Source organism: Dipodomys spectabilis, unplaced genomic scaffold (assembly GCF_019054845.1).
Source record: "Dipodomys spectabilis isolate Male_0828 unplaced genomic scaffold, ASM1905484v1 ptg000054l, whole genome shotgun sequence".
NCBI lineage: Eukaryota > Metazoa > Chordata > Mammalia > Rodentia > Heteromyidae > Dipodomys > Dipodomys spectabilis.
The window spans coordinates 38053116-38066961 of NW_024870731.1; positions in this window are offsets into that span (position 1 = coordinate 38053116).

Sequence of the window (13846 nt, forward strand, 5' to 3'; positions counted from 1 at the left end):
TCTAAGGTGGTAGATACTGATAGAAGTCACCTCAGCAGAACTCGGTTCTTGGCAAGTTTTAGGTATCCTAAGACCCCAAATTGTGTGTGTGTGTGTGTGTGTGTGTGTGTGTGCCAGTCGTGGGGTTCGAATTCAGGGACTGGACATGGATCTTGAGTGATTTTGCCCAAGGCCAGCACTTGAGCCACAGCTCTATTTCCAGCTCTTCGTTAGTTCACTGGAGATAAGAGTCCCCTGGACCTCCCTATCCCAGCTGATTTTGAACCGAGATCCTGAGATCTCAGCTTCCTGAGCGGCTAGGATCACAGGTGTGAGCCACCAGCCCCTCCCTGGCTTAATTACCCATTTTAGACAGAAGCTGAGGTCCGGGTAAGCTAGAGACTAGAGCCTCCTGCCTCCCTGTAACAAAGGCGTGCAGCTGGGCCCCAGGGCACACCGCCTCGGCAGGCAAGGCTGGGTTTCTGCTAGGTCCTGGGACTCTGTGTCCTTTCTGTCTGGTCCTGTGGTCAACTTATTCCCATGGCAACTCACTGCAAGCAGCTGCTGACCTCTGCTCAGCTCCCTCCATCCTCCATCCTCCATCCTCACCTCAGGCCTACAACTCCCCGCCTGCACCCCCCCCCCTCCTGCGTGCTTGCACCTACAGAATTCATAACCAGGAATTAGCTTCTATGTTTCCTCAACTTCTGAAGGTCCCACTCCCTTCCTTTCCCCTCCCTCTTATGCATGCTCTCCTATGCGTGTGCGCTCTCTCTCTCTCACACACACACACATACACACACACATTTTTCTACTCTATTTCCTCCTCAGTTTGGGTGGACCTTTCCCTACAGATAAACCCTTCCCTCCCACGCCCTCTTCAGCAAAGGCCTGACCCGGACACTCAAAGTTTGGCTAAGGAAAAGCCGTGGCATGGTAGCTGCTTGGCAGGCACAAGGCTTTGTGACTGTGTGTGTGTGTGGGGGGGGGGGGCTGCGCATACCAGGCTGGTCTGCAATTTACCACAAAACACAATCAGGCCTCCAACTCTTCATCCTCCTGCCTCTCCACCTCTTGAGTGCTAGGATTACAGGTGTGTACTACAAAGCCCAGCACCAAGATTACATTTCTAACCAGCTTTGCAGTGGCCCTGTATACTGGTCACTGCTAAATCCTGTGCTCGATTTTCAAAATGAGGATACGTTAGCACATAGCAGTAATGCTTATTTACTAGGATTTAAAAAAATCACATAGGCTGGGCGCTGGTGGCTCACGCCTGTCAGCCTAGCTACTCAGGAGGCTGAGATCTGAGGATCCCTATTTCAAAGCCAGCCAGAGCAGGAAAGTCCATGAGACTCTTATCTCCAATGAACCACCAGAAAACCGGAAGTGGTGCTGGGGCTCAAGTGGTTGAGAGCTTGAGTGCAGCCACAGAATCTGGCGGGTCTCCTAGGCTTCAACACAAGGGAGGAGGCTGTGTCCTGACCAGGTAATCTTGCAGAGTCCTGAGGTTCGCTTTCCAGGAGTCATGTGTTTCATAGGCATGGGCCAAAGCGGTGTAAGTGTGCATCAGGTGATGCCTGGGTTGTTGCTGATGAACTTTTATTTTTATCCTGTTACTGGTGCTTAAATTCAGGGGCTTGGGCACTGTGCCTTAGCTTTTCCCTTCAAGGCTGGTGCTCTACTTCTTGAACCATGCCTCCAGTTTTGCTAGTTCCATTTGGAGATAAGAGTCTTACACATTTTTCTGCCAGGGCTGGTTTCAAACTATGATTCTCAGATCTCAGCCTCCTGAGTAGCTAGGATTACAGGCATGGCTCTCTTTGTTTGTTTGTTTGTTTGTTTATGGCAGTCGTGGGGCCTGAACTTTGGGCCTGGGCACTGCCCCTCAGCTCTTCAGCTCAAGGCTAGCGCTCTACCACTTGAGCCACAGCGCCACTTTCTGGCTTTTTCTGCTTATGTGGTGCTGAGGAATCGAACCCAGGGCTTCATGCATGCAAGGCAAGCACCCTACACTGAGCCACCTTCGCAGCACCATATTTACCTTATTTTGTAGTAGTGGGATTTGAACTCAGGACCTTGCTCTTGCCACGGAGGCGCTCTACTACTTGAGCCAACCCCTCCCACATCCCTGTTCCCTCCTCATCTTCTAAATGAGGATCAAATTGGTCCCTAACTTCTTGGATGAGCCTGATACAGGGGGAACACAGAGGAAGGAGGAGTTGGGATTTCATGAAGTTCAGTGGTGTGTGTTTGAAGAAATACTTTTTCAAGTGTGAAGCCTTCTGTCTCTAGTGCCTTCTCCCCCCCACCCCCCCCCACCCCCCACCCCCCCCCGTGCCAGTCCTGGAGCTTGAACTCAGAGCCTGCCTGGGCATTGTCCCAGAGCTTCTTTTACCCAAGACTAGCACTCTACCACTTGAGCTACCACGGCACTTCTGGCTTTGTCTGTGTATGTGGTGCTGAGGAATCGAATCCAGGGCTTCATGCATGTGAGGCAAGCACTCTACCACTGAGCCACATCCCCAGCCTGTTCGTGTCTTCCTCAAACTGCGCTTTGAGCAGCAGGCTCACTAGTCTGAGCATCTCACCAGCTAGACATGAGGTCCCTGAAGGGCGCTGGTGCCCGCAGAAGCTGGTCAGTAGGTGGTACACAGAGATGGCTTCCAGCAGGGCAGCCATGGAAAGGCTAGCCCATATCCACAAAAGGTCCTGCAGTCAAGGGGGAGTTACCCGATCTCCCCAGAGGAACTGTCTTGCTCACATGAAAGTGTGCAAGCAGAAGTGTATTGCCTGGAGACTGAGTCAGCTGCCACGTGGTGGCTGTGTTCAAGCTGAGGTTGGATGACCCGGTGTCACCGGTCACAGTGACTCTCCTGTAGGAAGTCCGACCAGACTGCCGGAGTGGCAAGCCCCAAGGGGCTGGGCGGGGCTCAGGGCCTACCTACTGGGAGGACAGTGATTCCTCTTTTATTTGTGTGTGTGTGTGTGTGTTTTGTTGGTCAAGGGGCTTGAACTCAGGGTCTGGGTGCTGTCCCCAAAATCATTTGCTCAAGGCTAGTGCTGTACCACTTTGAGCCACAGCACCGCTTCCGGTTTTCTGGTGGTTAAGAGATAAGAGTCTAGCCGGGCGCTGGAGGCTCACGCCTGTAATCCTAGCTACTCAGGAGGCTGAGATCTGAGGATCGCGGTTCAAAGCCAGCCCGGGCAGGAGCGACCGTGAGACTCCTATCTCCAATAAACCACCAGAAAACCGGAAGTGGCGCTGTAGCTCAAGTGGTAGAGCGCTCGCCTTGAGCTGAAGAGCTGAGGGACAGTGCCCAGGCCCAGAGTTCAAGCCCCACGACCTACAAAAAAAAAAAAAGAGATAAGAGTCTCATAGACGTTTCTGCCTGGGCTGGCTTTGAGCCCCAATCTTCAGATCACAGCCTCCTGAGCCACCAGCACCCCGCTTTTATGTGTTTTATATCTTAGAGTTCCTGAAAATTTGAAATTTTGCTATTTTTTGAAACATTGTGGGGTTTTTTTTTTGGGGGGGAGGACAGTACTAGGGCTTGACCTCAGGGGCCTGGGCACTGAACCTTAGCTCTTTTGCTCAAGGCTGGTGCTCTACCACTTAGGTCACAACTTCACTTCCAGCTTTTGGTGATTAACTGGAGATATGAATCTCCTAGACTTTTTCTGCCCAGGCTGGTTTTGAATGGTGATCTTCAAATCTCAGCCTCCTGAATAGTTGGCACGAGCCACCTATGCCTGGTTGTTTTTTGTTTTTCCCTCATGGAGCTTGAACTCTGGCCTGGGCGCTGTCCCTCAGCTCTTCAGCTCAAGGCGAGCGCTCTACCACTTGAGCCACAGTGTCACTTCAGGCTTTTTCTGTTTCTGTCATGCTGAAGAATTGAATACAGGGCCTCATGCATGCAAAGCAAACACTCTACCACTGAGCCACCTTCCCAGCCCTGGCTTAGACTGTCTTCTGAGAGCTCTTGGAACTTTGGAGCTTACAGCAGATGATTGGGAATTTCCCATGACCTTGAATGGTTGTCCTAAGTCGTCTTGGTGGTTGTGTCAAAGCAGGTTGCAAGTTGGCCAGGGCATTAAGTGGAGCTGGTGATTGTGTGTGTGTGGGGGGGGGGCAGGGGAGGGTCTCAGAGTTCTTGAAGTCATTCACAAAATTGTAAGAAGAGACTTGCCGACCTTGTTCCTTAGGGACTGGACACCAGTCCAGTCTGGGCTCTCCGCAGTCCGGGCTCTCCACTCACCTGACTCTTGGCTGGGTTTCCTTCAGTCTTCCTGTACACTGGCCTGTGGTGCACCCCCACACTCACCCCCAGCCCCTGCCCTCCCATCTGCTTAGCAACTCCAAGCAAGGATGATAATTGGCTCCTCCTTGGATGGATGGAGTGCTATGATTGGGCAAACTCAGGTTATCCCTTCCTCCCTATGCTTTGATTGGCCAGGTCTGGTTATACTCTCCTCCCTGTGGTCAGGAGGTGAGAAGACCCCTGATCAGGTGGTCTGGGAAAACAAAAAGCAGTAGCTGCTTTCTCTTGCAAATACCTAAGAAAAAGTGTATGTATATGTGTGGGAGGGGGGGGAGGATGTCAATAAGAAGTCTTTGGATCCCTCCCCTACCCCAGAGAACCGAATTGCAATGGAAAGAATTCCTATTTATTGAGTATTGGTTTCAGGTCAAACACAGCTACATAAATTATCTCTGTAAATTCTGATAGCAATGATAGATTACCATTTGGCAGATAAGAAACAGAGACCCTAAAGGCTGAGACTGAGGGTGGTGGTTCAAAGCCAGCCCGGGCCAAAAAGTCCCTTATCTCCAATGTTAACCACTCAAAACCGGAAGTGCAGCTGTGGCTCAAGGTGGTAGATCATGAGCCTTGAGCAAAAGAACTCAGTGACAGCACCTAGGCCCTAAGTTCAAGCCCCACGGCTGACAAAAAAAAAAGAGAGAAAAAAAGAAACAGAGACCCAAAGGTCTTGGTTAATTTCCCCAAGACCACACAATCAGATGTAAAAGCGCTGGGATTTGGTTCAGGCATCTATGTGGATCTGCCTTTGGAGGCTGGCCTTCTTTCCTTCCCTGCCTCCCTCCCTCCCACCTGATCTGGCCAGCCTTGGAATGGAGCCTCTGAAGCCAAGGGCCTAAATAAATCTCCCCTTAAGGTGATCTTGCTCAGGGTATTTTGTCACAGCAGCAAGTAACTGACGAATACATCTGTTCTCACAAAGAGCCCTCTGATCTCTGACAGATAGAAAGCTTGTATGCAGATGTGTGGCAAGCCTGTCTCCTCCCTTTATATGCCGGATTCATTCTTTCCTGCCAGCCGCCTCTTTCCGGAAACCATCCGTGATTGCCAGTCCTATTCACCAGGCTCCACAAACCTAGCAGGATGCTTGTGGGCCTAGTGAGGGGGTGTAGGGAAAGCTCAGTGGAGGTCTGAGCACCCATGGGGTGGGAGTGTGTGTGTGTGTGTGTGTGTGTGTGTGTGTGTGTGTGATTTCCATTTTCTCATTTCTGCATTTTCTTTGAAGCCTGTGAAAGAAAAGGCTAGCTAGGTCCATCTGGTCTGGTAACAGGTGGATTTAAAGAAAAAATTGAAGAGAAGTTCATTTAAAAAGCAGCCCTGCCTGCAAAAGGAAAAAAAAAAAAAAGATACAACCCCCAAATCCTCACACGCCTTCCCGGGAAGGCTGTCGCTTGCTTCCTGCCTTCAGCATCCACATATGCTTCAGCCTCGCCCCTCCCCTGGCTGGCGTTCAGACTTTGCTGCCGAGAAAACTGAAAACGGCTTCTGCGACTGCAGCTGGCGGGAGCAAGGACTCGGGGCGGTGCCCAGGCCCGGAGCCTTTGCACGGGGTGTCACTGGTTCAAATCTAGACACCAGAGGCCGGAAGAAAAGACAGTGGTTCTGGTTGGGTGGCAGAATCAGGGTGGTCTGAAGCTTTCGCTGGAGCAAAGAACTTTCTAGACTTGCTATATAGTGCAGCCACTAGTCTCTACTTGCCTGCCTGACAGACTGTGGAGCCTGAGCTGAGTTCGAATCCTGCCTCTGCCCCTGCTGCACACAGTCTTAGGGAAAGGACTACATCTCTTGAGGTCTTCGTTTGTTCATCTTTCAAATGGGGGGTGGTGGTAGGAGTACCTACTCTTTAGTAGTATAATGAGATTAAATGAGTCAATTTGCATTAACTTCTTAAAATAATTCTTGTCCTGGTTCATTTCTCACTTGGATAATCATGGATTTTTTGTCTCTTATTTATTAGATTGATTGATTGAGTGTGTGTGTGTGTGTGTGTGTGTGTGTGCGCGCGCACCAGTACCGGGACTTGAACTCTGAGCCTCAGGCTCTCACTTTGCCTTTTTTGCTCAGAGCCGACACCTATCATTAATGCTGTAGCTCCACACTTGGCTTTTTGCTGGTTAATTGGAAATAAGAGTCTCATGGACTTTCCTGCCTGGTCTGGCTTCGAACCACAATGCTCAGAGTTCAGCTTCCTGCATAGCTAGGATTAAAGCCGTGAGCCACTGGTGCCCAGGAATCTTTGAGGACATACAATACCTATCTTTTCTTTCTTTTCATCTGAGACCAGGACTTGAACTCAGTACCTGATGCTTTTGCTCATTGGCTATTGCTCTACCAACTGAGCCATGCCATCAACCCCTGGAATGCCTTCTTCCTTTTCTCTCTATAACATCTTCGAGGTCCAGCCCTGTGTCAGACTCTGTACTGATTGCAGAGAACATGGATGTGACACAGTGCCCCCTCATGGCAGCCATTGAACTAATGTCACCCACCGAAGTTCCAGGAACCAGGCAGAAAAGCACCCTTTCCATCTTTTTTTGGGGGGAGGGAAGGGGGGGCGTCGGTCATGGGTCTTGAACTCTGGGCCTGGACACTGAGCTCTTCAGCTCAAGGCAAGCGCTCTACCACTTAAGCCATAGCTCCCTTTCTGGTTTTTTGGTGGTTAATGGGAGATAGGAGTCTCATGGACGTTCCTGCCCGGGCTGGCTTTGAACCTCCATCCTCAGATCTCAGTCTCCTGAGTAGCTGGGATGACAGGCGTGAGCCACCGGGGCCCAGCTTGCCCTTTGCATTTTCTAGAGGGATAGAAGGGGCGGAGGCCACCACGCCCAGCCTAGTCATTCGGGGACCACTTTTTAAGGAAGTGATATTTGAACTAGGACCTGAAGGCTGAGCAGAAATTAGCCAAGCGAGGAGTGTGGGGGCGGAGGGGGGAATCGGAGAGTTTTTGAGACCCAAGGAAATGTGAGGCTGAATCTCCCCATGCAAAGTGATTGGCTTCTCGCCTGGGCTGGGGCTTCTGTGTGTCCCGATCTCCCATAAGGCCCTGGGCTAACAGTATTTCTGAGGTCCAGTCCAGGCCTTTCCTGGAGCTCTGTAGAACCCAGTGTCTCTGAGTCTCCTCCCTTTATCTGTGGGGCTCACAGCTTTCTCTTGGGGGGCTCAGCTGTACCCAAACACCAAGACCTGCGCTGCCCTGCCTTTGCTTAGGAGTCTTGGTTGAGTCCCCTGGCCATCTGGTTTCCTCTTGTTGAACCCAGCCTTCCCTGTGCTCTTGTGTCTCAGTGAAGAGACAATGTCCCCACTCCCCCCCCCCCCCCCTTCATGATCACTGCTCAAGTGAGAGTGGCTACTGGGCCCAGGCCCTTAATTGGCTCACTAGATCTGAGTCTGTGGGGCTCAGCCATCCTGTGCTCAGGGGTGCAGAGGCGAGCGAGGCTAGACGTGACCCTGACGTTGAGCATCTTCCAGGCAAGCTGTGTCGAGCCCCCCACTGAATCCCTCACGCGCCCTGCTGTGGGGTCTGTTTTCAGTGCTCCTATGCGTGTCCTGTGTACATAGTGCTCCTATGCGTGACCTGTGTACATAGTGCGTCTATGCGTGACCTGTGTACATAGTGCGCCTATGCGTGACCTGTGTACATAGTGCGCCTATGCGTGTCCTGTGTACGTAGCTCGTCTATGTAACTCCGTCAGAGGGAGGCTACAGGGGCCTGAGATCATGCTTTTGATGGGTGGCTGAGCTGGGATTTGAACTTGTCTCATCCCTAGACTTGTGATCCTTTTAAAATTGTATTTATTTTGTTGTTACTATAAAGGTGATGTACAGAGGGGATACAATTACCTAAGTCAGGTAAAGAGTACATTTCTTTCTCTTTTTTTTCTTTATTATTTTTTTTGTCAATCATAGGACTTGAACTCAGGGCCTGGGCATTATCTGTGAGCATTTTTGCTCAAGGCTAGCACTCTACCACTTTGAGCCAGATCGCCACGTCTGATTTTCTTGTGGTTACTTGGAGATAACCTCGCAGCAGCAGCAGCAGCAGGAGGAAGAGGAGGAAGAGGAAGGGGAGGAGGGGGAGGAGGAGGAGGAGGGGGAAGAGGAAGAGGAGGGGGAGGAGGAAAAGGAGGGGGAGGAAGAAAGAATAGGAGGTAAGGGGGGGAGTAAGAAGACAGAATGAAAATTTGATTATACTCATAGGCAGTATCTTGAAAGTCAACACAGTTTTTGGCCTGGGTGAGTGGCTCAGCAGGGACATGGCACACGAGATGAGACTGAGACATGGGTCATGCACACCACCTGCTGGTAATTTCTTTTTTTCTTTTGGTCCCTTGTGGGGCTTGAACTCTGGGCCTAGGCGCTGTCCCTCAGCTTTTCAGCTCAAGGCTAGCGCTCTACCTCTTGAGCCACAGCACCACTTCCTGTTTTCTAGTGGTTTATTGGAGATAAAGGTCTCACTGACTTTCCTTCTTGGGCTGGCTTTGAACCATGATCCTCAGATCTCAGCCTCCTGAGTAGCTAGGATTACAGGCATGAGCCACAGGCGCCCGGCCGTGCTGGTAATTTCTGAGTGTGTGTGTGTGTGTGTGTGTGTGTGTGTGTGTGTGTGTGTGTGTGCATGTGTGTGCATGTGTGTGTGAGCTGGTCCTTGAACTCAGGACCTGGGCACTGTCCCTGAGCCTCTTTTGCTCAAAGCTAGTGTTCTACACTTGAGCCACAGCTCCACTTCTTTTCTGGTAATTCATTGGAGATAAGAGTCTCACACACTGTCTTGGAATCATGATTTTCAGATCTCGGCCTCCAGAGTATCTAGGATTACAGTCGTGAGCCACCGGGGCTTGGCCCAGGAAGAAAAAATGTATGCCTGTTGTGCCCCAGGTCCTGAGGACACAAAGGCAGTCAGCAGCCACGGCACAAATAGGAGAGGTCAGATGACAGCAAAGCCCAAGGTGGACATGAACTCAGTCAGAGTGGTCAGACTGAGTGGGTTTAGCGAGGGAGAGAGGATGAGATGAGGCCGGGAGACCCCATGTCATCCGCTCTGCCACGTTTCTGCTGGTTTGATCTTGGGAAGTCCAGAGCTACGCCTCAGCCGCGCTGACCCCCTGGTCTCCACGGCCATTTCTTTTATGTCAGTCGTGGGGCCTGAACTCTGGGCCTGGGCTGTCCCTCAGCTCTTCAGCTCAAGGCTAGCGCTCTACCACTTTGAGCTACAGGGCCACTTCTGGCTTTTTCTGTTTATGTGGGCTGAGGAATCGAACCCAGGGCTTCATGCATGCCAGGCAAGCGCTCTACCACTGAGCCACCTTCCCAGCCCTCCACTGTCTTCATCCTGCCGAGTGGACTCAGGACTGGTGTGGGTGACACTCAGCAGTCCCTTTAAGAAAGCAGCATTAGATGTGATGCGCACAACTGTAATGCCAGCGCCCAGGAGGCTGAGGTGGGAAGACTGAGGCCAGCCGGAGCTACATTGTATTGTCAAATCCACAAAGGGAAGAGGAGAGGAGAGCGAGGAAGAGGAGGAGGAAGAAAGATGACAAGGAGAAGGAAGAGGAGATGCAGAGAGCATCATTTTCTATGATGGTAGAGACCGCCCCCTGCTGTCCATCTCATGGGACTGCAGGAGCCGGAGAAATCCGGTCCTAGTCCCTGCTTCCTTCCTGCAGTTCACATCCCAAGCCTGGGAAACTAGGCTGCGCAAAGACTTAAAAACACCACGACCCCCCATGGTGACAATTTGGAAAAGCCAGACGTCTTCAGAACTGCCTACAAGGTAATGGGGGACCTTTTGGTGACTGTGTTGTGGGGTCGCTTCTCTGTTTCTGGCCTTTCCCTTCCCCAAGTGGTGCCCCTCAGAGCATTCATTCCTACCCTTCTCGGCATCTGCCTCTCAGAACAGCCACACTGACCCTACTGGAAAAAATCAAGCATGAACCCGGGCTGCTGGCTCACTCCTGTAATCCTAGCTTCTCAGAAAGCTGAGACCTGACAATCCTGGTTCGAAGCCATTTGGGGCAGACAAATCAGAGAGACACTTATTTCCAGTTAACCAGCAAAAAGTCAGAAGTGGAGGTGTGGCTCACGTGGTAGAACCCCAGCCTTGAGTGACAGAGCTGAGTTAGAGTAGGGCCTTGAGTTCAAAGCCTAGTCCTGGCATCTCCCCCCACACCCTGAAAATAAAGCAGAGGTGAGGGGGTCGTAGAGGGGGAGGAAGAGAAAGAGGAGGGCAGAAGGAAAGAAAGAGTAATCTTTCAATCCAGTTTATTTCCCTTAATTGCTTACAAACAACCATTAAGTAATAATGAAGTCTTTTAAAATTAAGTAAGGTGGTTCCAGTGCTTTCTGGACCTACAAGCAATGAATAACTTTCTTTCCCTCTCTCCCTCCTCCCTCCCTCCCTCCATCTCTTTCTCCCTCTCCCCCTCCTTTCTCTCCTCTTTCTCTCTCTCTCCCCCTCCTCTCTCCCTCTCCTCACCTCTCTCTTTCTCTCTCTGCTGGGTCTTGAACTCTGGTCTGGGTGCTGTCCCTGAGCTCTTTTACTCTAGGCTAGCGCTCTACCACTTGAGCCGCCAACTCTTAGGTGGGTAACGGGTAGATCAGAGCCCCAGGGACTTTCCTGCCCAGGCTGGCTTCTAACCAGGCGATCCCCGGATCTCAGCCTCCTGAGCAGCGGGAAGGATTCAATCGCAGACGACCGTTCCTTTGATGACCTCCGTCTCCCCGCACACACGTCGGAGGCCGAGGCTGTGGGTGTGCTGTGGGTGTTCTGGGCCGACAGGCCTCCCTCCCGGGAAAGCCTCCCGCCTGGCCCGGGTGGAACACCCCCCCCCCCCTCCCCGCGGGCCCAGGGAAGGCGCGGGCCGGTCTGCAGTGCGTGAGTCACCGCAGTTTGGGAAACTGAGGCAAGAGGAGACCCGCCCGACCCACCCTCAGCCCCAAGTAGACAAAACCTGGAGGCCGTCCTGCTAGCCTGCAGTCCCCCTTTTCCTCTCCTCCTCCCACCTCTCCCCTTCCCTCTTCTCTCCCTCCGGTCTCCCTCCCTCCCTTCTCCCTGTCTCTGTCTCTCTGTTTTTGTCTCTGTCTGTCTGTCTCTCTGTTTCTTTCTTTTTTTTTTTTGGTCAGGTCGTGGGGCCTGAACTCTGGGCCTGGGCGCTGTCCCTCAGCTCTTCAGCTCAAGGCTAGCGCTCTGCCACTTGAGCCACAGCGCCACCTCCGGCTTTTTTCTTTTTGCTTATGTGGTGCTAAGGGATCGAACCCAGGGCCTCAGGCATGCAAGGCAAGTGCTCTACCACTGAGCCACCTTCCCAGCCCTGTCTCTCTGTTTCTCTCTCTCTGTTTGTCTGTCTGTCTGTCTGTCTGTCTGACTCTGTCTCTCCCTCTCTCCCTCTCCTGGTCCCCGGGCTCCCCTCAGGGCCTGGCGTTCTACACTTGAGCCACAGCTCCACTTACAACTTCTTAGTGGTTATTTGCAATCCCTGCCTTTCCTGCTCAGGCTGGCTTTTTTTTTTTTCCAGGGCTGAGGACCGAACCCAGGGCCTTGTGCGCCGGGCGGGCGCCCTTCCACTGGGCTAAACCCCCAGCGCCCCCAGGCTGGCTTTGAACAGCGATGGTGTTTTACCACTTGGGTCATAGCTCCATTTGTTGCTTTTTGGTGATTGACTGGAGATAAAAGTCTCTGGGATTTGTCTGGGCTGGCTTCAAACCTTGATCCTCAGATCTCAGCCTCTTGAGAACAGAAGGATTACAGGTGTAATATTTTATATTAAAATATATTACCACCAGCGTCTGGCTGTGGCAGCTACTCTGCTTTTTGTTCCTCCTCCTTCCCCCCTATACAATATAATATATTTTAATATAAAATATAATAGAATTATGTGTTATATAATATAGAATATAAACAATATGATATATAGTATAAATAATATATAAATAATTAGACATACATCAATATAAATTAGTATAGATTATGTATTACATATGATAATATACAATACAGAACATAAAATATAGTTATGTTATATACATTATATATTATATGCATCATATTACGTATGTATATGCATATTATATACATCACATATAATTATGTAGTATAATGTATTATATCACATTATATAAATCACAGTATATGTCCCATTATATACAATACACACACACACACACACATTCCTCCTCCTTTCACCTCCAGAAGATCTGGGACCACAGGTGGGTACCATCATGCCCGGCCGTTAATCCTACAGTTTTCAACTGTTCCTGTGTGTGGCAGGTTTCAAAACTTTTTTTTTATTGCCGGTCCTGGGATTTGACCTCAGAACTGGCTGCTGTCCCTGGGCTTCTGCTCAAGGCCAGTGCTCTACCACTGAGCCACAGCACTGCTTCTGGCCTTTTCTGGGTAGTTTTATTAGAGATGAGAGTCTCACGGACTTTCCTGCCGGGGCTAGCTTCAAACCATGATCCTCCTATCAACCTCCTGAGTAGCTAGGATGACAGGCGTGAGCCACCGGCGCTAGGCTTGTGTGTGTGTGTGTGTGTGTGTGTGTGTGTGTGTGTGTGTGTGTGAGCAGCCCCTGAGGGAGGGATGGACGCCAGGGGTCTGCTTCCAGACCACAGGAGCCCGGGACAGCTCTACAGAACACACCATGGGCCCAGCTGGAAGCCACAAAATGCATGGATGCATCCAGAAGCAAGGAGGCCCTGTGTGTGTGCGCGAGTGAGTGTGTGAGTGAGTGTGAGTGACTGTGACAGTCATCACTGACAGGCTTCCCAACCTGCCCCTGCCACCTTCGCCGCCCCTCAGCTGACACAGGGTCTCCGTTGTGCCCCTGCTGCTAATTCTTCCCTTGCTCTCCCCCCTGGCGTTCCTTGAGCTGACACTGGCTTGGCCTAAACCGGCCAAATACATTGTCTCATAAGATCACATGTGTAGTGCTGTAGCAAGCGGCAGTGTGAAAGCAGTGCGCAACGAGGCTTTGTCTGCTCTGAAGCCTGGTCTGGGGTTTGTTGGCCCATCTTCAGTGTTCTCTCACTGACAGCTTTAAAACGGCAGTGTCAGTCAGGTGCCCGTGGCTCTTGCCTGGAATCCCAGATACTAAGGGAGGCAGAAATCTGGAGGACTGAGGTTCAAAGCCAGCTCAGGCAGGAAAGTCTGGAGAACTTTTTTTTTTTCTTTGTCGGTTGTGGGGCCTGAACTCTGGGCCTGGGCGCTGTCCCTCAGCTCTTCAGCTCAAGGCTAGCGCTCTACCACTTGAGCCACAGCGCCACTTCTGATGTTTTCTGCTTTTGTGGTGCTGAGGAATCGGACCCAGGACCTCATGCACGCAAGGCAAGCACTCTACCACTGAGCCACCTTCCCAGCCCCCCGGAGAACGTTTATCTCTGATTCATGAGCAAAAGCTCGAAGTCAAGCTGTGGCTCAGCTGGGAATGGAAAAAGCTAAGGGACTGCACCCAATTCAAGGCTCAGTACTGGCAAGAAAAAAAAAGAAACAAAAACAAAACAGAAAAGACTCCAATGGCTGCTTTGCTTGTCATGTGCATTCTCCTGATTCT